The following is a 24,349-nucleotide window of genomic DNA, read 5'->3' as shown; positions in this document are numbered from 1 at the left end:
TTGCAGTTCCTCAAAAAGCAAGCTTTGGAGATTTCTTTAACCCCCCCCCCCCTTACCATTCTCCTCACTTTCTATAGTGGGCAGATAAACATCATCATGCTCTATTTGTTACCATTTTAGATGATTTAAACTTTTTAATTACTGCTCTTACTGTACATGTGGGCAATTTCAGATGTTCCATTTTCCTGTAGCAATTTCTGGACTTATTAAAATCAAATTATGTGATTTATTATTAAAGTCACATTACAAATAAAATTGCTTAGAAAAACATTAATATGCTTTCTATAACTGCTATTTGTTTATTTTCCTTCTCCCTTTAAAACTTTTATTTTAACAAAATGCAGTTTCAGTTTTTGCCCATAAATAACCAAACAGCTACAGCCTCCTCTTACTCAGCCCGGCTGCTCACGTTTAAAATCACCGGCTGCCTATGGCTGCCTTCATGTTTCTGCCTATAATTAGTAGAGTCATGATGCAAGGGAGGGCATTTGAGCTCATACTCCATCATCCGATCCCTATACTTGCTCAACAAACATTAATTGTAATTTTCCAGACATCACTCTTATAGACTAGAGGTATTCACAGAGCCGCTTTTCTGTTCCAGCCCAAACTTTTAATTATGTTTGATGAGCTGCTTAAAAAAAAAATTTCCCCAGTATCTGCAGGCCCCTTTATTATTGTTCTGTTAAAGGAGAACACCATCAGCCTCTTGCTATCTCTCTTCCCCCACCCTCTCCATACTTTGGTCTTCTGCTCTTAAACCCTCTTGTCATTCAGTTTATCACATAGTGACCTCATATGTGCATTGCTTCAGTTTTATCCTGTTCATCGCTTCTTATTTAGCACCTCTCCAATTTACAAGAATCCTTCTCTCCCCCTCTTGGCCAGAAGTAAATATGGCTCTTTAAATTTTAATGTTTCTAATTGCTTGGGCCAATTAACATATCAAAAGAAAATCAGTTTACCAGAGCGTTCGCTGGTTGGCTGTACGGGGATGTCAGTCAGCCCTCTGCTAGTGCAGTACTAGACATGATTATAAAGTTGGAGGAATAAACGGTTTATTTCTAACATGACCTGATGCCATCACAAGTAAGGAAATCTCAGATTGAATATGTACATTTATTTTGTTATTTGATTTATACAGTATGTCACATCTATAGTAGAGGATCTAAATCATCTTATAAAGTAGACAGTTTGGTCATTTGGTAAATTTTTGTCCATGCATCCATGTCCTGTCAACTTTTTGTACCAAGCTTGGTGACATTCCATTGAATACGAAATATAAATGATTAATAATCAAAAAACTACCAAAATTACAAAAGGTACAAAATGGTTAAGGGGCAAAATGACCAGCCCGTCCAGTGAAGTGGTATAAATCAGTTAAAACTCATAATTGCTCTATAACTAAACTCACAAAGCAATATAAAACACTGAAATTAGAATTAAAACAGACTAATCAATAAAAAATATGGCATGCAACCCAGAAAATAACTTTTGCATCAACTACAGAAAGTGTTTCTTCCTTATACCTCAACAGCACAAACACTCTCCACCATGACTGTGCTTCCTGTAAAAATGATTTTTCTTATCAGATGTTTTTTTCAGAACAGGCAGCATTTTCCTGCAGAAACATCAACATGAACCCATCGATATAGCATTTAAAAAGCCATCTTTCAGTTTGATCTTAATACCTTCTGTTTTTTTTTTATGAAATTGTCCACAAAATAATATATGTATAGACACAGCATTTCGGAAAAGTGTTGAAATCTTATCCTACTGATGACTGACACACAACAACAACATGTATTTAAGATAAAATTCACAAACATAACATCATTGATTGAAAGGCATTATTCATAGTTGCACCTTGTGCATTTTTGTCCCATGGGATTAAATGAACAATTTGTTTTTATGAATACTGGTACATACATGAATTCTTTATTGTCCAACATTAGTGCTTGTAAATTTTGCTTGTTAGTACTCAAAAGTTTAGGTCCATCCATTAAAATAGCTTTAATAATAAGGATAAAGGCATTAACATGCTAAGATACAGTGCATGGCGCAAGAGGGATAATCAAACGATGGGATGCATAAGCTGCAATATGCTAATTGGATCCAGGTGTAAAGAAACTGTTACCAAACCGTGCGAGTAGATAAGGCATCTTGTTAAGAGACACTTTCCTGCAAGTTTGAGAAACCATGGGGAAAAAAAGTTTCTTTTTGTCCCTTAAAAATAAAGCATTTGTCATTTGGAGAAAAGTCAGATTTACAACTGAGGAAACAGGAAATCTTCCCAGGCATCCTGAGATAAAGATATGGACACGTTTTCCGCCTATTTAAATTCAGTTTGGTGACCAAAATTGCCATGATAAAATAATTGACTAGAAACGGTAGACATCAGCTGCAAAGAAGCTTAACCTTTCGAGAAAGGATTTGAACTTGGCATGTTTTCTTTTGCCAGATTTAGGTGATTTTTGTATTTACCATCATGCTCTTTTTGCAGACATTGGCAGCATATTACTCACTGCCAAAAAATGAAAAAAAATGTGATTGTTAAGATTAGCTAATATTAACTCAACAATCCCAGGAATATAAAAAAAAATTGAATGTTTTATTGATGCCAGTTTGTAAAAAGACTACGCACAAAACTATTTTACTCACATTTACAGGAATCATCCAATGGAGTATTAAACTGCCACTTTTTCATTTCCTGCAACCTAAAACCTGTGCAGGGTAGTTTGTAAATGAACAGGTAGATAGAGAATCTGTTTCTCTTATGTTTCATGTTTTCTTCTCTATAAAAATTCAAATATTTTGTAGCATCTCTGCTAACGAAAACATGTTCTTTGCTTTTGCTTTGTTTTCAAGAGTAAAGTATCTCTAGAATTGAGCTGCTTTGTATCCAGCTACAAGAGGAGGGTCTGGTTTTAATATGTTCTTAAAAAACAAAAGTATGGTCAGTAAAAGGCCAGCCCCAGCCCCATGGCAGAGGGTTCAGCAACCACTATAGAAACAGCAGCAGTCGATGCAAATCCATCTTTACTGTGGGTAAATGAAGGTAGCCATACAGTTACACACACATGCAGAAATAAATACCCAAGAGTTAAATTAAAAAAAAATTAATTGCAACACACCACACCATCTCATTTCAGCAGATAAAGTACAATCATTACCATTTCCAATCTTATTTATCTTCTTATCTCATTTGTATAGGTCATGTCCTTTCCACTGCATTGCACATGCAGAGGTCCTCCATATAGCACAGACACAGGGGCTCAAAGGGAGTGTGGATGCCAGTGCAGAACCATATGCTTAAGTGCTTATTTTTAAACAAAGCAAGTTACTGTTGTCTATTTTTTGTAAGTCAACTTGTCTTATGGAAATTACTCGTGCATTCTTTAACTTAGAATGCCGCCATACTTTTCAAACACCTCCACTAGCTGAAAGGTAAGAGGCACTTTAGCTTTGTAGCTCAGATAGAGAGCAAAGAAGCTTAGATGTGCAGATATAAATCGTCTCTGTTAGTGGCTAAGTGACTAAGAAAAGAGAAAGAAGACAGGTATTGGAAGGATGGGGTCAGAAGGTCCCAAAATATCCACTTGAGACTCATGAAAATGAAAATTGTTCAAAGCATTCGAAGTGCACACCTCTAGCATCCTGCACCGTTCTGTGTTCCAGCTCTGGCAGATACCCGGAGTTGGCTTGGCAGTCATTTTTCTTCCTCTCAGTCGAACAGAATCCAGGACATCAGAGGCAATTGCTTGATCATCAATGACAGAAAGCAAGCCCAGCTCAGTGACCCTACCGACCCAGAGCCTTAAATCTCCAAATGAGAAAAAAAAAAGGAGAGGCAGTGCAGTGTATGATATCGCACTTCAATGAACACACCAGAAGAGAAAAATAAGTATCAATTTTACGATGGGCTCTAAATCAGGATGGGTTTGCAGGGATGACTTTATCGTTCAATCTGGCTGCCTGCTCTCGGGTTGTTAGTGAGGTTAGACAAGCAAGCAATGAGAGCGCCCGCCTCGCCATAACAATAATCATCTCACTGAGCCTGAAGCTCACGACCTGCAAATTGATTAAGGAGAAGGTAGTTACAGAAAGATGCTACGTGAGATTCTACGAGGGGCCACGTGATGAATTCTAAGACCGCCATTAGACGTACTGTCTGACGGAGCGTACCGATCCCAGGGTGGAGATGATGAGAGGGGTGCGAAGGGGTAATGGGAAAACTTCACACTCATCGGCGGCGTTTATACGAGCCGTCTCCCCACAAAGAGAGGGGCCATGGCCTGATTTGTCCAGAGATGGGAAAATATAAAAAATCTCTTTGTCCATTTTGTTACAGAAAATCAGTTGTACTAAATCACAGTAGATAAATTATTTAGACAAAAAAAAAGCACTGCTGTGTATGCAGCCCCCTTTGAGTCAGGGTTCCTGCATATAATTCCATAATGTAAATTTTTTTTAAAGTATGGACATATAAACAGTCCCTCCCAATTTACTGCAAATGTTTCTACAAAGGTCAGGCTTAAATATGGAATCTGCACAGAATAATTTTTTGATAGATGGATGGATAAAACAATTATTACATTGATGCATGGATAAATACAACATTTAAACAATGGACAGCTTTATTTTTCTTCCTTGTGCATTGATTTCTAAAAAAACTCATGCTTGCACACAAGTCTGTTTTACTTACCATTAACCTTTGAGTCTGCAGAAAGCACGAAGAAGCTGGTGGATGGTTACTTCTGTATTGATGGGCCATGCAGAAGGAAGCATGAAAAAGTTAGTGAATCAGAACCCCTCTTTAAATATTACAGCACAAGCATGCAAGTTTAACTTCTTCCGACGCAAGCAAGTTGGATCTAACTTAATTCAACATTAATCAGGCCCTCCAGGAAACCCCAGGAAGCTGCATGTCTGGGACCTATTTATGCAAGATAAATAGTTTCCACGCCCCCCCTCTGACGTTTTGCAATTTTAGTAAAGGATTACAGCAGAAATTAGTTAGTGCAATATGAGAAAGCATTAATTAGAAGTACTTATTTTTCATATTCTGTTTCCCATTTCAGGGAACAGAGTTAAAAACACAGAAGAGATAATAGTAAAGGCAACAATACTACGGTGCTGTTCCTTCATTCTCCACTAACAAATCAACATTTTAACCACACCAATTTAAATATTTGGGTTTTCAGTACATTGCACAGGTATTAATTTCCAAGAAATGTTAGCATTCAGTGTTACAACTATAAAGTTTAGGGTATTTCATAGGGATCTTATGTGATGGAGCAACAGGTAAACATGGGCAAAGTGTAAATGGGCAACTTCTAATGGAAACTGGTTGCTCTTGATTTTATCTGAGAGTATAAATAGAAATGTGTACCCCACTTTTCCTTCAAACTAGGCCATCATTCACATCAGTACAATTGTGGAATTCATAATTTTGTGCTTCAAAGAGGTCAGCAAAGGCATTTATATGAGCTCTAACATAATAATGGCACATTACAAATGTCCTTTTTCTCTTTTATTAATCAACTTCATAATTATTTACTATTCTTGGTTCACTTTAATTGTTTTTTTTACTTGTAACACCCAATTAAAACCAGTACTGATCAGAGCCAAAATGGGTTTTGGGAGAGGCAGAGAAGAAAAGTTTTTTTAATTTTGCCAAATTTGTCCCTTGAGACTACTTTGGTCAGAGGCATGTATAACACTGAACTATATTGTTCTCTTTATTAATGGTGTTTGAAAAGAAAGAAACGACAGACATGACTGTGTCTACAGGTTGTTCCTTTTCGCCGAGTCTCAGGAGATGTTCCAGTGTACGGTTCAGTTTGATTCCTAGTGACACAGAACCAAAGGAGCACAATGAACTCCTGGAGTGGCTTGTAAGGGATGGCATTAAATAACATTTTTTAAAACAATTTCTTCTTCAAAATGTAGGTTTAGTTCTTCCCCCCCCCCCCCCCATCATTTAACTATGTACACCTAAAAGTACAAGAACAATAAAACTTATTTCAGCATTTGTCAATACGTATAGTACCTGTGCTGTGTAATCAACTATTTCAGCTCAAAGTGCAGTGGACCGGCTCCTAACTCTGCACTTGTTGGTTGACAAAAAAAAAACATTTGATAACTGCTTCCAGATCCCTTCTTTAGCCTGAGATAAGGTTGGCATAAAGCTTCGAGAAATGTCTTAATTCATGAAAATATTCAACTTTGGATTTTTTTTAACCCTCAAATCAAATGATAAACAACCAGTTTGATCACTTTTTAATAAAATAGGTTTCCCAAATTTTAGAACAGTCTTGACAACAAATCAATGCTTAAACTTAACAATCCTCAAAACATAAATAAATAAATCTATATTATTGTCATAACAAAAACACTTTAAACCTGTGGTCCAAATTTAAACATTAATAAACATCTTCATGTAGACATCTTTACCATTTGTGATGAGATGAGCTTTCCCCTTATATGTAAATGGTAAGTTAGGTCCTGCTTAAGCACCAGAAAGTCTGCAACTGTTCAAGTCCATAAACTCAGTCAACCATCTCAGTTTGCACTATTACAAAAATGAGTCATAAATAGAAGTTTGATTCCCTTTACTCATGAATATCTTAGTTTATGAGCTTTTACTGAGCAGTGCAGAGTGAAGTAGTAGTTTTTAAAGATTTGGGTGGGAGGAAACACCCATAAATGTGTCAAAAAATTACAGCTTAAGTCAGTGAAATAGGTTCAAGAAATAATGCACGGCATGACATAATATTTAGAGGTTCTTTGATGTTCCAAATCATTGCAGTAATGGTTCTCCTGCAGTTCAGTTTAGCTCCAACTCTGAGGGTTACTGCTGCCTTTTAACATGTGGGTTATGCCACCACGAATACGCTATGCATGCATCTGACTGCGAGAACAGAATCAAAGAAAAACAGGGAGCTGCTCGTAAACCCATAGCGCTGCTACTGATGAAATTCTAAAATCCGCAGAGCCACCGAGAGCTCAGAACCGTACAGTTGAAGAAAACAGGCGTAGATAGGCGTAAATAGAAGAAACAAGCAGAAGGACGAGTGTGTATTGTGTTTTCCACAGCAGTGACAACACAGCAAATAAGATAAAGGCAAAATGCAAATTGATAAACAGGTCGCAAATACACCAGACATTTATATATAACCCTCTGATGCCATAAAAGATAGACTGCAGTACAAATGGTACGACGGACTTTTCTTTTTTTCATTTTGTTTTTCCAGTGAGGATACACAGAAAATAAGAAGACAAAAAAAGTGAATCAAGCTCCTTGGACGCTTTACATTTTCATGTGGGTTCTTATCTCTGTATTCAATGTCACGCAGCATCAGTAATAAAAAAAAATCTGAAACAGAGTTCGTAGCACTGCATTCAATTATAGATGATATGCCACAGCAGGTAAAAGGTGGATCTGAAATAAGACATTATCTTTACATATTGATGTGTTAACCAGCAATGGTGGAAAACAATTGCATAAAAGTACAGAAAAATATTCCTATTATTTGCTGGAAGTTCAAAATTAAAAAATCAGAAGGAATAAGTCACATGTCAATATCAGATAAAGCAGCTGGGTCATAGGTTCGTGACCCAGACAGGCATGTGTTTCCTTTTCTGTAGAGGACATATTACAAGTGTGAACACAGAGATGCATGCATACACAGAGAATATGAGGGTACTGTAACAGTATCAGTAGATTACATTTTCTCACCTTTTAAAATATATAAAGTAACTAAAATATGCAGCACACAGTCTTTGAGGTGCAGATAGTCTCTTGCATGATGCGTGTTTTTTGTTTTTTTTAACCAATGCTCATTAAGTATTTAGAAAATCGGTAGGCTCACAAGTGTTTATACAATAGAAACCAGTACATACACAGAATAAAAAAGAACCTTGTTCCCTCTCACCGGCATCATATCAGACTAAACAATTGCTGTTTTAGGTCTGTTCGTCTCTAATAATTTAGTTTAATATTTTTAACAATCCCAAGGTTACTGCACCTGTAAACATCTTGTGAAAGACAAGATCATGATGTCATTTCTCAATAAGTTTCTGATAGGTTAATTCGCAACAGTTGGGTAAAATGGAGGCACATCTGTGGTCATGAGCACCATGACTTGTGTGACATCATAGAAAAAGCTGAAGAAATCATAAAAAAAAATACCAAGAGGAAAATAGTGGACATCCACGGGTCCTGTACCTGAAGGTGTCATCTGTTCAAACAAGTATGGCAAATATAAACACAATGGAGTGTCCCACCTTTATATATCGTTTAGGAAGGAGATGGGTCCTGTGTAAAATGTACATAACCACAGGAATAAATGCAAAAAGACCTTATGAAGATGCTGCCGGAATCTGGTAAAATAAGTGTCATTATCGCCAGTGTTACCAGTCACACTGACATAAGCGGACTGACTGAGCAAGAAGCCATTACTCCAAAAGTAGCATAAAAGGTTATAGTTTGTAAATGCATTCAGGGACAAAGACCTTCAATTTTTGGTAAAATAGAAATTAATTAGAAGTGTTTGGCCATAAATATCATGATTACATTTGGAGGACAAAAAGGGGAAGCATGTGGGTCTTACAGCAGCATCCAAAAGGTTGCACAGCGATTGGTTGGGTACTTCTTGGCTCAGGTCCTTATGGAAGAAAGTCATTGTTGAAAGAAAACAACTAGGAGTCCTGTTTGCAGTTTTCCACAAGCAATGTAGGCAACACTTCAAACATGGAAGGAGGAGCTCTGGTCAGATAATATTGAACTTGGCCTAGATGCAAAAATCAATTTTCTAAAATAATACTCCACATCATCCTGAATACACAATACCCATTGTGAAACATAGTGGTGGCGTTATGCTGTGGATTTTCTCCAGCAGATACAAGGCTCGAAGAGGAGAAGATAGATGGAGTTAAATACAGGGAATTTATGATGAAAAAAGTTGGACCGCAATTTTATTCATAATGTCATCATCACCATGTAGCTTTTCAGCTAAAGTGCAATTTTTTTGGTAGATAAAGTAAGGATGTTTAAAGTATATTCAGCATCTTAACTATGTTAGTGTTATTTTTGACAAGATAGTCCTGCTATAAGAGCTGCTAACCTTGTTGTGGAGCTCAGGGCAAAACTACTGTTGCTTCAAAAAACTTTCCTGTAAATTATTACAGCTTATGGCCAGTGAGACGAGACGTTAATCCACATTTAATAAGTATTGCTTTATTTTTTTCCATTAAAACCCCCTTTTACAGCATCTGTGTTCAATACCCAGAACCATACGTATCTTCAGTTGTACAATTCTTAAGTTCCTTAAGGTTGAGAGCTGATGAGGAGCAGATTTTATTTATGAAATTCTCCTTTATGAAAAAAATAGTCTAACTGCATTTTAACATGTAGCCTTTACCCTTTTATGCATCAGCTGTTTGCTATGAAGATACACTGAGGGAATATTTTATGATTGCAGTTGTTTCGAGCATAAAGAACTTCTAGGATAGGACACTGAGTTTGAATGCAGCACCAATGGGGAATGATTCTGTTTACAGTTTGAGGTTAAAATACTTCCCATGTTCACATGATTACAGGTAAGGCAGAAAATAAATGCAACAACCTAGATGCTTAAAGCTACAAATGTATCTAATTTTCACGGAAAAGAAGACAATGTTGAAGACATTCTTTTTAAAAATGTTTGTTACCCATCCACTGGACGGTACATAAAAGAACAGTATGAATATTTGTTGAAGGTTTTTTTTTAGTTTTTTTTTTACAATCAGTTTCTCTTCTTTCAATGCCCTATTCCCTGGTTGTAAAACTCCATTGACCAGTGAGAGCAGAGGACAGGACCCTGCAGGCCTCACTGAGCTCTGTGTGCTAAAGAGGTCTTTGCTGGTTCAGTTCTTCTGTCAAAGAAGGACCTTTGACAGAAATGCGCAACAATAGCTAAATGTTGCTCTCTTTTGCACAGATCTGGTTTCAGGCATACCTCCAATTTCTTCCATTTCATCCAAACATTTGTAAAAGTAAAAGTAAAAGTGGCCATCAGGAGTAATGTGTGCATCTGAATGGGGCTTCTGACCATTACAGTTTTTCTTTCTTAGATCTCAAATACATTCAAATAATGTGTAAAATGTGTTTCATTCCAACAGTTAAATGCAACAATTATCCAAAAAGAAAAGATTAAAAAAACATCACCATGTTCCTTGATAGAGGCGATAGTTCAGAATCCAAGGGGAAATGAAGGGATTTAAAGAACACATCCTTTCATAAAAGCATATGTCCCTAAATTTACCTGATTTTCACTAAACTCAAATCAAAAAATTGTTGAATCAGAACATTTTATGGAAATTGGGAGTTTTCAGTTTGATGCATTTACTAAACAGAGATAAGGAAAGCGACTTACCTGTCGGTCACTGATCAGAGACAATCAAGGAATAATTGGCTGATTTTGACCATTCCCCTATTGATTGGCATGTCACTAAATAAAGAGATGCTCGTTGGAAATGAAAACTTTACATATTTTAGCTACCTGATATTGAAAACATCAGTTAATAGAGTTACAACATTAAAGAAAACAAGTACTTTTTTTAGTTCTGTTTTACCTGCCAAGTGATCGACTCAAACACCAAGAAGCTGGAGTTACAGCAGCACCAACACTGGGTGACGGCAAAGATTAGCTTCTGTCAGATGTTGGAGCAGGATTATATAGATCAACCAACTCAACTGAGAACCAACTAATAAATGGAAAGTACCTGAACAGTGTCTCAAAAGTTGTTCTCATTTCATCAGTGCTTGTTTAAATTTGCATTACTGTAAAAGTACTCTTCCTTGAATCCAGGTGAACTTTGCTATAATGTAATCAATACATGGCCAAAAAGAAGTTCAACAAGAATCTTATTTATAGCCAAATTTAATTATTACATGCTCAGTTAAATTACATGTTATCCTCTCCAGATTACCTCCATCTCCACCTTTTCAGCTTCAGCTAACATTCACCTCTTTGCCAATTAATATGCTTTTAATGTATTTGAAGAGGTTTGTTTGGAAAGTTTTGCTTTGCTTCTAATTGTTTTTACGCAGATCAGTTCATCCATTCCGCTGACAGCATTCACAGCAATTCTTCAACTATCGCCTTAAGGTGCACAAAAAAACACGTACTACTAAAAGCAAGTTAAATACAAATCTCAAGCCATTTTTGGATATATGCTCGCAAGATAACATTTCTTGGTCTTGCAGAGACAAAAATATTTCTGTGCTGGATTTTGATTAAACTGTTAGAAAATGTATGGTTTTTTCACAAAAAAAAAAAAAAAAACAGGCAAAACGTCAATCAGAAATCGTCGTCATTAGACTGCGAATGACCCAGGTTTCTAATCTGAATTTGTAGTTTTAGATTTATTTGACATATTTTGTGTTTGTAGAAGGATTCATACATTCATTGTTGACATGTTTTTCATGCATTCATTGTTGACTTCAATGTTTTAAATGGAATTTTATGTGGCAGACCAACAAAAAGCAGCAGAATTGTAAAATTAATAGAAATGTGTACATGGATTGTTTGTTTACTAAATAGTCACCTAATTGCTAAATAGTCTACCTGTGTGTCACTTAAGCTCAGTATAAATACAGCCATTATAAGGAAGCTTTGGAGATATGCAAGAGAATATTAGTAAATACCGAAACACCATGAGCATATTAAAATAGGGCAGTGGCAGCATGATGCTGTGGGGATGCTTTTCCTTAACAGGAAGGCCAGTGGAAGAGAGGAAAATTTTCCTCCCACTTTTACTTTATTGGTCTACCACAAAAACTTCCAATATAAAAACACACTATCCCCAGCTGTCAATATTTGATGGAGCACCGTTAAATCCATGATCTGATGATGGATACGTAAAGCACAACTGTAAACCTACCAACACATAGCCATCCACTTAAGCTGAGGCCAAGCAACCATGTGACCCATGGTAACTCCAGGGGAGCTGCAGACATCCACAGCTCAGGAGGGGGAATCTGTCCATATGACTTCTAATTGTAGCACTCTGCAAACCTGACCTCTATAAAAGAGTGGCAGAAAGAAGGCAGTTGTTTGATTAAAAGCCATATCAAACCCATTTGCAGTTTGCTAAAAGCCAGGTAGGATACACATCAGACATGTGGAAGAATGTGCTCTGGACAGATTACACCAAAACTGGACTTTTTAAGCCTACACTTTGTGAGGTGGAGATCCAACACCAACATGTCCCTGATCACACCTTCCCCACAGTGAAACAGGGTGGTGTCAACATCATGCTGTGCGGGTGAAGAGAGACAAATACAGGGCAATCCTGGTAGAAAATCTTTGAGGCTGCAAAGACACAAGAACGCGACAGATGTTCACATTCCAGGAAGAAACAATCCAGACCATACAGCCAATAGAATGGCCCAGTCAAAGTTCAGACCTTTGCCTGGGCCATGTTAGAATCTGGGCAAGACCTGAAAATTAATATTCACAGATCCTCACCAATTAAGCAAAAATAAATACCACGACTGTTTTCTTCCATTTCATACACTTATGAAACTTTTGTGTTGGTCTATTATACATTGTAGTTTGTGGTTTTAATGTGATATATTAAATATTAATAAGTAGTTTAATAAATACAAACATTTTGCAGAACACTGTTTTCAAAAGGAGTGGTTGATGGATACTAAGATGCCATGACTCAGGCCAGTAACATGGATTGCATTGAGTTCCTCCTCAATAAATATTTACTGATACTGAAAGAGAAATACTGTTGGGAGATATACTGATCTTTCTTTCAGTCAGGTAACCCAGCCCACTAACAACCAAATTCCCCCCTCAGTGCATGCTGTGAGACTAAGAGCAACCCAAGAGGAAGAGCCTCAGCAGCATGAATGCAGTCAAGTCTAGATGCAGGCAAAGGCACCGTTCATCCTCCCTGCAGTCTCTATCAAGGTAAGGAAGGCAGCAAGCTCCCTCAGCAGAGCAGCACAGGCAGGGTCGCTGCTGCATGCGGCTGCTCACAGCTGCAGATGTGTGTAACAGCATTTAGCACACTGCTGAGGCAGAGACATTGAGCTCAAACGCACCAGTATTTTTCAGGGGGGAGAATTTGATTTTCCCCCAAATTGCCTGGCTGTCCATTATGTCTGTCCTGTGGCAATGACAGGGAAGCCAGCTGGCTTCAGAGCACAACAATAAACAACACAATGATGTCTGGCTCCAACAGCTAACCAGCAGTTCCCCCAGAGCTGGCCTTCCGTCCCCAGTGATGATGAATACACTCCTGCAGCCATATTTATCTGTTGGCAGCGGCTCGGCTTTTTGGCCGCTGGGCTGGATATCGATAAAGCTGGAACAAAAATTTCCTGGCCCGTATAATGTAGGCGTCGCAATGCTGTGAGGGATGCACTGTGCAGAAATACAGATATCAAGGTTTGACACACCAGGTGATTCAGTTTATGCATTATTAGAGTCCTTTTTGCAGCCGCCCTGCAATCAATAACCATGTTTACACACAACATTCACGGGGAAAGTTCAGGCTGTTGTTGGGCCTTTTTAGCCATTTAATCCCAACATGTACGCTGCGCTCCATTTCAGCTGGCAGTAATGAGCTGTAGCTGAACCCTGCTGGGTGTGTGCACATGTATATGTAAATACATCCTGCAGTGAGGCTTGCAGTTTAAACCGTGTCGAGACGCCCAGCAAAGCAGAGCATAGCGACACATCACTGTGGTATACGGCATGTTTGTATAGTGGATGACTTTCTAACATTCCTGCTGTGCTCCGCTGACTTCAACAAAATAATATACAACTGCAAATATTAAAGCACAACTTCACAAACAGACTCAGAGTGCCTGCAAACCATGTTCTGCTTCTATTATTCCTGCAGCACGGGACCGCCTTTACAGGTGTAAACATTGTTTTCACTGCCACAAGTTATGTAGCTGTAAATCAGTATAATTACTGTATTAAGTTTAATTTCCCACACACAAATGTGAAGGGCTAACCACCTCTGTTAGTGCTACTTTAATTATTAACCAGCCCCAATATAAATGCTGTGGTCATCAGATTTAAAACTGGAACTTGAAAGAAAACAGGACCCACTCTGAGGGAGGTAATCTCACTTCATCGTTCACTTTTTGTGCAGAGTTGCACAAGCCTCAGCAGCAAAAGGGAGACGTGGGATCCACCATTAATGGACTGGTAATCAGTCAGGCTCAGAGACAACAGGAGCAACAATGCAAACCCCCACATACAGCTGCCTTTACTTTTAGGGCCGTCTTTTAAAACACATCAGTGTAGATGATGTTAATACCTAAAGGAATCAGATTTCAGTTCGAAGTTACATTTTGATTCAAGTTTAACAGAAACCATTTTCCTTTGGAGTTACCCCCCGTTACTGAACTGAGGCCCATTTCTTTCTACTTCCAGCTCGTATTTCTCTCTTGACAAATATTACTCAGGCAATTATGCTATAAGGCTAACAATTTAATAAATAAATCCTTATTGTCAGAGTTCTCATTGTTTATGTTCTAATTGTTTAAACCAACATTGAAAAATAATTGTAGTGCAGCCAAATGTTGACAGTAGGTGCCGCACAGCAAACTTTATCAATAACGTGCCAGCATTAAGCCAGCAGCTTCTACAGATTACTGTGGACATAATTGTTTTGAAGGGAAAATGGTGTTCAGTCAGCATTAATCCTTACAGTAAACATCAGCTGAGTGCCAGAAATTAAAAGGGTGGCTCTGGGTAGCAGTTGCCAAAAAATGTGACAATGGCATTAAGTGCTTGAGGATTTACAAAGCAAAGTATTAAAAAGAAAATTACAGGTCCTTCTCAAAATATTAGCATATTGTGATAAAATTCATTATTTTCCATAATGTCATGATGAAAATTTAACATTCATATACTTTAGATTCATTGCACACTAACTGAAATATTTCAGGTCTTTTATTGTCTTAATACGGATGATTTTGGCATACAGCTCATGAAAACCCAAAATTCCTATCTCACAAAATTTGCATATCATTAAAAGGGTCTCTAAACGAGCTATGAACCTAATCATCTGAATCTACGAGTTAACTCTAAACACCTGCAAAAGATTCCTGAGGCCTTTAAAACTCCCAGCCTGGTTCATCACTCAAAACACCAATCATGGGTAAGACTGCCGACCTGACTGCTGTCCAGAAGGCCACTATTGACACCCTCAAGCAAGAGGGTAAGACACAGAAAGAAATTTCTGAACGAATAGGCTGTTCCCAGAGTGCTGTATCAAGGCACCTCAGTGGGAAGTCTGTGGGAAGGAAAAAGTGTGGCAGAAAACGCTGCACAACGAGAAGAGGTGACCGGACCCTGAGGAAGATTGTGGAGAAGGGCCGATTCCAGACCTTGGGGGACCTGCGGAAGCAGTGGACTGAGTCTGGAGTAGAAACATCCAGAGCCACCGTGCACAGGCGTGTGCAGGAAATGGGCTACAGGTGCCGCATTCCCCAGGTCAAGCCACTTTTGAACCAGAAACAGCGGCAGAAGCGCCTGACCTGAGCTACAGAGAAGCAGCACTGGACTGTTGCTCAGTGGTCCAAAGTACTTTTTTCAGATGAAAGCAAATTCTGCATGTCATTCAGAAATCAAGGTGCCAGAGTCTGGAGGAAGACTGGGGAGAAGGAAATGCCAAAATGCCAGAAGTCCAGTGTCACTGTGCTCAATTGGCCTGCCAACTCTCCTGACCTGAACCCCATAGAGAATCTGTGGGATATTGTGAAGAGAACGTTGAGAGACTCAAGACCCAACACTCTGGATGAGCTAAAGGCCGCTATCGAAGCATCCTGGGCCTCCATAAGACCTCAGCAGTGCCACAGGCTGATTGCCTCCATGCCACGCCGCATTGAAGCAGTCATTTCTGCAAAAGGATTCCCGACCAAGTATTGAGTGCATAACTGTACATGATTATTTGAAGGTTGACGTTTTTTGTATTAAAAACACTTTTCTTTCATTGGTCAGATGAAATATGCAAATTTTGTGAGATAGGAATTTTGGGTTTTCATGAGCTGTATGCCAAAAGCATCCGTATTAAGACAATAAAAGACCTGAAATATTTCAGTTAGTGTGCAATGAATCTAAAATATATGAATGTTAAATTTTCATCATGACATTATGGAAAATGATGAACTTTATCACAATATGCTAATATTTTGAGAAGGACCTGTATTTATGAAAAGTGAAATTTCTCAAAGTATCAAGGTACACCTGTCAATCCTCAACCGGGTTCAGAAAATGACAAATTTTTGGGGATTTAAAAAAATAAAAATAAAACTTTTTTAAAAAGGCTCACATTTTAGCCAGCTTGATTTTCACCCATAAAAAAGTCTTAATAGATGCCCTGACACATTTTTATCCTCCTTTATTGCTTTTGACATTGACTTTTGTTTTTTTTTTGTAAAAAGTTGGTGATTCTTTATACCATGATTGAGCTTTTGCTAAAGAACCCAAGTCTAATACCCACAAAGCAGGAAATTTTCTCCCCCCCCAAAAAAATTCAAGCCCTTACGTATCCATTACCAACTCGTTCATCATTGGAAGGTTTATATTTGGCTAATAATCAATAACTGCTACAAAGTTTAATGTATAATATAAGATGGCATCAAAGGTCAGCAGCCTATTGACATCTAATGTCAGAGCTTCCACTACGTTGAGAAAGGTATATTTACCTTTATGATATTAAGTAGAATATTAAAGTTATCTGTCAAATTTTGTTTGTCTTTAAAATTCTCTCTTGATTTATTTCTTATGTTTGGAATTTATCTTATTTCCATGGCAACAGTTGTATTTACATGGGTTCTTGGAGGTAAACCAACACACTTATCTCTCTCTCATGTGATCCAGGACTAGACTTCAACAAGGAGTCAAATACTCCACTCTTCCAAAGATCCATTATCTTCTCTACACTGAGTTTAACACCAACATGTACAGAGCACAGGATATTAGATGCAACAGGTGGTCCACCAGATCTTCGTCTTGTAACCCCTACCTTTGTTGAAGGTTCAGCAGCCATCTTGAAGACCAGACCAACCACATGGTGATGGCAGCCACTTGAAATCCTTAGTTTCTGATGTTGAACAGTCTATATGGAGACACACACAGTCACATACTTACACTGAGATGATAGTTTTCATTTTTACTCAGGGGTTTTAGTGCTGCCCTGTAAAAGGTCTTTCCTAAATAACAGACTCAAACTGCATTCCTATCTCACATCAAGCTCCACTAAGCAGCTGACAACTCTGGTAAATATCCATATGTGTAGGTTATAGCATCTTATAAGAACCCAGACAGAAAAGCTTAAATTTTCTAAAAAGTTGTATTTAACACAAACTACACACAAGAAAAACAAAAGTGAGCCCAAGAAAACATTCACTAAGTAAATCAAAAATGTCCCAAGTCCAAGGCAAACGGGATGACCAACAAAAAGCAAATCCTGTACAGAACCAGTCATTTTCAACTCCAACACCAGTCACTAAGATCTTTTCCTCATTATCAAACATGTTCTGCTTCCAGGCTTTGGTTGTAAAAATGACTCGCCCCATGGGGCTTTTTGCTCAACTAAATATGGAAATGAACCAAGTTGGCTTTTTCCTTTCCACTTGCTCCCGTTGATGGGACAACAGCAAGGAGGAGTGAAGAGTCCTTGCTGTTGGTTAATGTTAATGCATTCAAAACTATAACAAGGAAAAAACACCATTGGTTATTTTCCAGATACTAAAAAGCAGCAGTGAGTGAAACAGGAAGCGTTTGAATTTAAGCTGGCCTTTTATTCCATTAATCCTGCAGCTGATGTCCTTTAACGACGAACATGTAAATCCAACATAGCGCAGCAGTGACCGGGTACCGAATAAATATTTAATCACATTACACTTAATGATGAACTGGCTGCTCGATGATGAGCTACTGAGACGTGTGGCATAACGAGCAGTTTGCTTCAATATCTCCCCACCATCACCACCTCTTCTCTGCTCTGATCAGCCAGACTAAAACCATTACATTATGCATGAAAGAGAGCAATGAGAAGCTGCAATTTGCTCCAAAAAGGACATGTTGCCTTAGTAATGGCTGAATTTATGTCATTTAATGGCACCCATGCGATCTCCAGTCAGACTTTGAATTGGTAATATAAAGAAATAGGGAGTCTGGCTGAAAAGTGTAGACTGACACATTTTCTTCAGTTTAATTTTGCACACATTAAGCATTTTATGGCATGATATCAAAGCAATGGGAAGACTTTGTACTGGACATACATTTTTGCTGCAGCATGTGATGAGGTTAACCACTAACAAGCAATTATTGACACAAGGAAACCTAGCTCCAAATAACCTCAATATCCCCCCTATCACCCCTACTATTGTGCATCAGCCTTGTATATCAATAGCATACAGAGACACGTTGCTTAAATACCCTTCCCATTACCTGCAAGGACTATAACAAATAGAGATCCCTGAAAAGGTGCAAGTACCTTAAAAAATAATTTAAAGAAAACATTGGATAAACATTTGTTGGACTAATAACAAATAATCAGGTGATCCCAAACAATGTTTTCAAGCCACAATATATACTGCAAAGCATGGCGGCAAAAGCATCACAATATGAGGATGTTTCTCTTACTATGATTTTCAGCTTGTATTGCAAACCACTGAGCATGGTTCAGATTGAATGCATTAACATGCTTTAGAGATCATGTTGCATATGCTGAGGTGGAAATGCCCTCTAAATTGAGTGCTTCAACAAGACGATGACCCAAAACACCAGCGAGGGAGCAGCATCTTGGTCCTGGACAAACAAGATTAATGTTATGGAGCAGCTGGCCAGATCTCCGATCCTTGAAAATAGAAAACTTAGCGCATAATGTCCAAAACGTGGTTTCTGAGGCAAAAAGCAGTTCTCATAAAAAGTGGTTTACACAACTAAATATTAGCTCAAGCTGAATATTCAAACATGTTTGGGTTTGTTCTGTACATGTTTGAATGGGTAAGGGAGAAAAGCAAACACTGCCATTTCTGGGTAACAATGTTATTTTTTTATATATGGTTTTCTTTTAAAGTTTGTTTACAAGTACACAAAACTATTTAAATCTCTGACACGGAACCTTTGTTTTGTAGTCGTGCACATTGTTTTGCTGCTCTCTCTTCCTCTCCCCTTGTATTTTCTGTATCATTTTGAAGAGGTAAGCTAGTTTTCTTGACATTTTATGTCCAACAATTGTCAGTGTCAGAATAAACAGAATTGACCCCCAGAGACAACATCTGTGACTAGTAACTAAAACAACTTGCAGGTCAACTCCACCAGTTACATATGAACAACCTACTATGTCTTTTTACTTCCTTTATGTAGACTGGTAAAATAATGTGGTTTAATTTGGTTTTCAATTTCTTCATGTTTTGATTTTACATAGCATGCAACATACAGCATTCCCAATACATTTGCATGGCTGAAAATGAACGCTTTTATAAAAATTGAGCTTTTCTTACTTTTTAAAAACTAGTCATTTGAGCACAGCGGGACAGAACTTGATGTTACTTAAAACGGGCTTAATTTCTTCACCTTTAGACAGATATAAAACATCTTCCTAGATGACAAAAAAAGCGATAGCAGGTGAGCAATCTTACCTGCACAACTGTTTGGGTTCTATCTGAATTAAATAAGGCTAACTTTCAGCTAAGCTGAACCATTCCCGGTTCTCCTCCATGAAGTCTACTATATTTTAGCAGTAGCCAAGGTTGAGGAAACTGCACATTGGAGAATGACTGACTTAAGTAAAACTAATCCATGTGATCTAAATACATGTTGGAACATTTTCTTTTAATCTTGTTAACCTTGCATTTGCTTCGCTTACATTTTTGAAGATGATAATCTGCTCTAAGCCAATGCATGGTAGTGAAGTCTTACCAAGATCAATTATAGGGGAAAAAAAAAAAAACCTCTTTAATTCACTTCCAAACTCTCTGACTAGTTCACACTCAGACATGAAGAAATATTTGTGCCGCTACCTTTTGAAACCAAGGGCGAGATGGTTGTCTCATTTCTTTTTTTTATATTAAGTGGAATAACATTTTACTTTTAGAACAATGGTAACAAGCACTACTGAAGTCTCAGGAAGTATTCAGACAGCAGATGAGTTTAAGAGCTGCAGTAAAAGCCAAAAACACACACATACACACACTACTCCAGAGAGCTCAAGAATAAATATACAGGTCCTTCTCAAAATATTAGCATATTGTGATAAAGTTCATTATTTTCCATAATGTAATGATGAAAATTTAACATTCATATATTTTAGATTCATTGCACACTAACTGAAATATTTCAGGTCTTTTATTGTTTTAATACGGATGATTTTGGCATACAGCTCATGAAAACCCAAAATTCCTATCTCACAAAATTAGCATATTTCATCCGACCAATAAAATAAAAGTGTTTTTAATACAAAAAACGTCAACCTTCAAATAATCATGTATAGTTATGCACTCAATACTTGGTCGGGAATCCTTTTGCAGAAATGACTGCTTCAATGCGGCGTGGCATGGAGGCAATCAGCCTGTGGCACTGCTGAGGTCTTATGGAGGCCCAGGATGCTTCGATAGCGGCCTTTAGCTCATCCAGAGTGTTGGGTCTTGAGTCTCTCAACGTTCTCTTCACAATATCCCACAGATTCTCTATGGGGTTCAGGTCAGGAGAGTTGGCAGGCCAATTGAGCACAGTGATACCATGGTCAGTAAACCATTTACCAGTGGTTTTGGCACTGTGAGCAGGTGCCAGGTCGTGCTGAAAAATGAAATCTTCATCTCCATAAAGCTTTTCAGCAGATGGAAGCATGAAGTGCTCCAAAATCTCCTGATAGCTAGCTGCATTGACCCTGCCCTTGATAAAACACAGTGGACCAACACCAGCAGCTGACACGGCACCCAGACCATCACTGACTGTGGGTACTGGACACTGGACTTCTGGCATTTTGGCATTTCCTTCTCCCCAGTCTTCCTCCAGACTCTGGCACCTTGATTTCCGAATGACATGCAGAATTTGCTTTCATCCGAAAAAAGTACTTTGGACCACTGAGCAACAGTCCAGTGCTGCATCTCTGTAGCCCAGGTCAGGCGCTTCTGCCGCTGTTTCTGGTTCAAAAGTGGCTTGACCTGGGGAATGCGGCACCTGTAGCCCATTTCCTGCACACACCTGTGCACGGTGGCTCTGGATGTTTCTACTCCAGACTCAGTCCACTGCTTCTGCAGGTCCCCCAAGGTCTGGAATCGGCCCTTCTCCACAATCTCCCTCAGGGTCCGGTCACCTCTTCTCGTTGTGCAGCGTTTTCTGCCACACCTTTTCCTTCCCACAGACTTCCCACTGAGGTGCCTTGATACAGCACTCTGGGAACAGCCTATTCGTTCAGAAATTTCTTTCTGTGTCTTACCCTCTTGCTTGAGGGTGTCAATAGTGGCCTTCTGGACAGCAGTCAGGTCGGCAGTCTTACCCATGATTGGGGTTTTGAGTGATGAACCAGGCTGGGAGTTTTAAAGGCCTCACGAATCTTTTGCAGGTGTTTAGAGTTAACTCGTTGATTCAGATGATTAGGTTCATAGCTCCTTTAGAGACCCTTTTAATGATATGCTAATTTTGTGAGATAGGAATTTTGGGTTTTTATGAGCTGTATGCCAAAATCATCTGTATTAAGACAATAAAAGACCTGAAATATTTCAGTTAGTGTGCAATGAATCTAAAATATATTAATGTTAAATTTTCATCATTACATTATGGAAAATAATGAACTTTATCACAATATGCTAATATTTTGAGAAGGACCTGTACATATTCAGTGCCTTGCATAAATAGCCTATTCATCCCTCTAGAGCTTTTCCAATTTGTATTTAAACTATTGTAGCCTATATTTTAAAGAATATTTCCCACTTTGGTTTATTAATGTCAAAAATAATACTCGTGTGTTACCTTGTATATTACAGCAACATTTAAATTGGTGGTTTGTGTTTATTATTTATATGTTTTGTACACTTAAATGGCTTTTTTCAATGGTTATGTGTAGGTGCACATTTGTTTAGCATGATGAGAGTGTCAAAAGGTTAAACTTTCCATGAGATTTTGCCCAAATGCATCTTTGTACTTCTTGCTTGGATGCGAAGGGCCATAATATGGTTATCAAGAGCAGAAAGGGTTTTATTGAAGAGAAATTGGTAAATTGATATACTATTGTTGAAGTATGTTTGTACAACTGAATTGAAGTGGTGCATTTCTGAAATGGATGGTGCAGAAGGCCAGTGTGTGTAAAGTGAGGCGTCCATTTCCTGGCTGTAAAGGCATCCATTGTGAACATTCATGTACTCAAGTGTCCAAAGAGAGTTGCAAGATACTGCCGTACGTAACATACACAAGTGTTTAAATAATGTTTTGAACATTCCAACACATTTGTTGGTTTTGTGTCAGTCATTAAGCTTTTTGTATTATTTCTCTATAGCCTCTATATCTATAGCCTGAGGCCACTGCTGAATTTCCATCAAGCATTTTCCTTTTATTTTGTTAACTTGCCACAATTCAGCTCTCGAACCAAATTCTTTTATTTGTTTGGGCAAAAACAAAAAAAGAAAAAAAGAAAATTTTTGCTCATTTTGTTATCTTGCACAAAATAGCAAATTAAGGACCTCAGTAATTGTGTCCTGTGTGACAAACTATTTGATCAGACTACACAAAAACATTTTTAATTGAAAAGCATGGCATGCTTTGTATTCAGCTCCCTTCACAGGCAGCACCTCTAAAATAAATCAAGTTCAATTAATTTCCTTCAGAAAGCACATAATTAGTAAAAAAATGAAAAAAAAAAAAAAAAATCAACCTGTGTATTTTAATTTGACTAAAATAAAAGTCATCTGTGTAAGCCACAGAGGTTTCATGTAGAATGTTCATGCCAAAACATGGCAGTGGTAGCATTATGCTGTGGGATACTCTTCAATAGACAAAGACGTGGTAGAAAAAGCATCCCTCCCTGCATTAAGAAACCTCTATAGTCTGTGGTGCTGGTGATGTAGGGGTTAACCGCTTGAATATATACATAGGCTACAATACCCGATGCGACCGTCCCGGGTTCGAGTCCCAGACCCAGGAACCTTTGCCGATTGTCTCTCCCTCTCTCTGCCCCTCTTTCCTGTCTGCCTACTGTCGAAAGATGAAGAAGAAAAAAAAAAAAAAAGGACCCAGCGCCGCAATAATATCTTTAAAAAGAAACCTTTATAGTCATAGGAATGATGGGGGCAGGCATGTATGTATACATACATACATGTATAGCGGGAAAAACAGCAATCATCTTTGGTTCAATACACAACCCAGCAGTAGAAAACCCACCTGTCGAGTCAGCTAAAACAGACAACTTTCTAAAGCAAAGAAATGCTTCTAGTTACATGTGCTCACCCACAAAATTAGTACATTAACTTGAGATTAAGAAGCTGGCATGCGTCTCTAAAGGATCACCACATATGGGAGTATTTTTTTAAACCGTCTGATGAAATGCTCACAGCAGGGACTGCCATCTACAAGTCAGCAGCTGCAGTAACATTGTGGTTTACCTTGTTTTAATTTTCCCTTCATTCCTTCTGGAAAGAGATTTGAAAATATGTCAATTCTGAAACAACAAAGGGTGTTGGGTATGTTCTCAGTTGTTTCTCAGTTATAGCTGGCAGTAGAAAACAGTCACACAGATACACTGGTAGGAACTGCATAAAGCCTCAAGAAGTATAAAAATGTACCTCCCATAAACCCACATACACTTACTTTGCCTTAGATTCTACAGTTAGTTTTTAACCTTTGTTGTTTTCCCTGAGATACAAGATAAACCTACAAACAGGAACAGGTCTTGTCCAGATGAGAAGAAAATTGAACATTTAACCAAACAAGACTAGAAGAAATGGATTTTCTTCTTACTTTAGAAAAAGAGATGAGCAATTCCAGTCCTTTAGGGCCATTGTCCTTCATGTTTAACTGCACCCCTGATCCATTACACCTGTATCAAATAGTTAATCTACCTGGCCTGTCCCCAACACTTGGAGAGGCCTGCTAATGAGACAGGTGTGTTCAAGTAGCAACACATTTCAAACATACGATCTAAACAGTTCACATCTGCTTTAGATGTACATTATATGGAGGATTAAAACTGCAAAAGAATAATAATAAGAAAATGGAGATTAATGTATTAAAAAAAACTTCCTTATGTCTGGATTGAAATGATCGTTTTTAATTGAATGTGTTTTATTGCTGTTGTTATGGTGGCGTCTGCCCTCTTTAATACC

The 24,349-nt window shown here is 38.1% G+C and overlaps 1 long non-coding RNA gene across 2 annotated transcripts in view; it reads right to left on the bottom strand.

Annotated features, from left to right (window-relative positions):
* The window catches only part of LOC124883212, a 47,104-nt gene extending 23,062 nt beyond the window's left edge, over nt 1–24,042 (bottom strand). For both annotated transcript variants that reach the window (XR_007042113.1, XR_007042112.1), the window contains exons 1-2: nt 23,985–24,042; nt 4,706–4,757 (exon numbers count right to left, since the gene is read on the bottom strand). This is a non-coding gene — a long non-coding RNA (uncharacterized LOC124883212). The remainder of the gene's footprint in view (nt 1–4,705; nt 4,758–23,984) is intronic.
* Between the last annotated feature and the right edge of the window lie 307 nt (nt 24,043–24,349).

Source organism: Girardinichthys multiradiatus, chromosome 17 (genome assembly GCF_021462225.1).
Source record: "Girardinichthys multiradiatus isolate DD_20200921_A chromosome 17, DD_fGirMul_XY1, whole genome shotgun sequence".
NCBI lineage: Eukaryota > Metazoa > Chordata > Actinopteri > Cyprinodontiformes > Goodeidae > Girardinichthys > Girardinichthys multiradiatus.
This window is presented reverse-complemented; position numbering and strand designations above follow the sequence as displayed.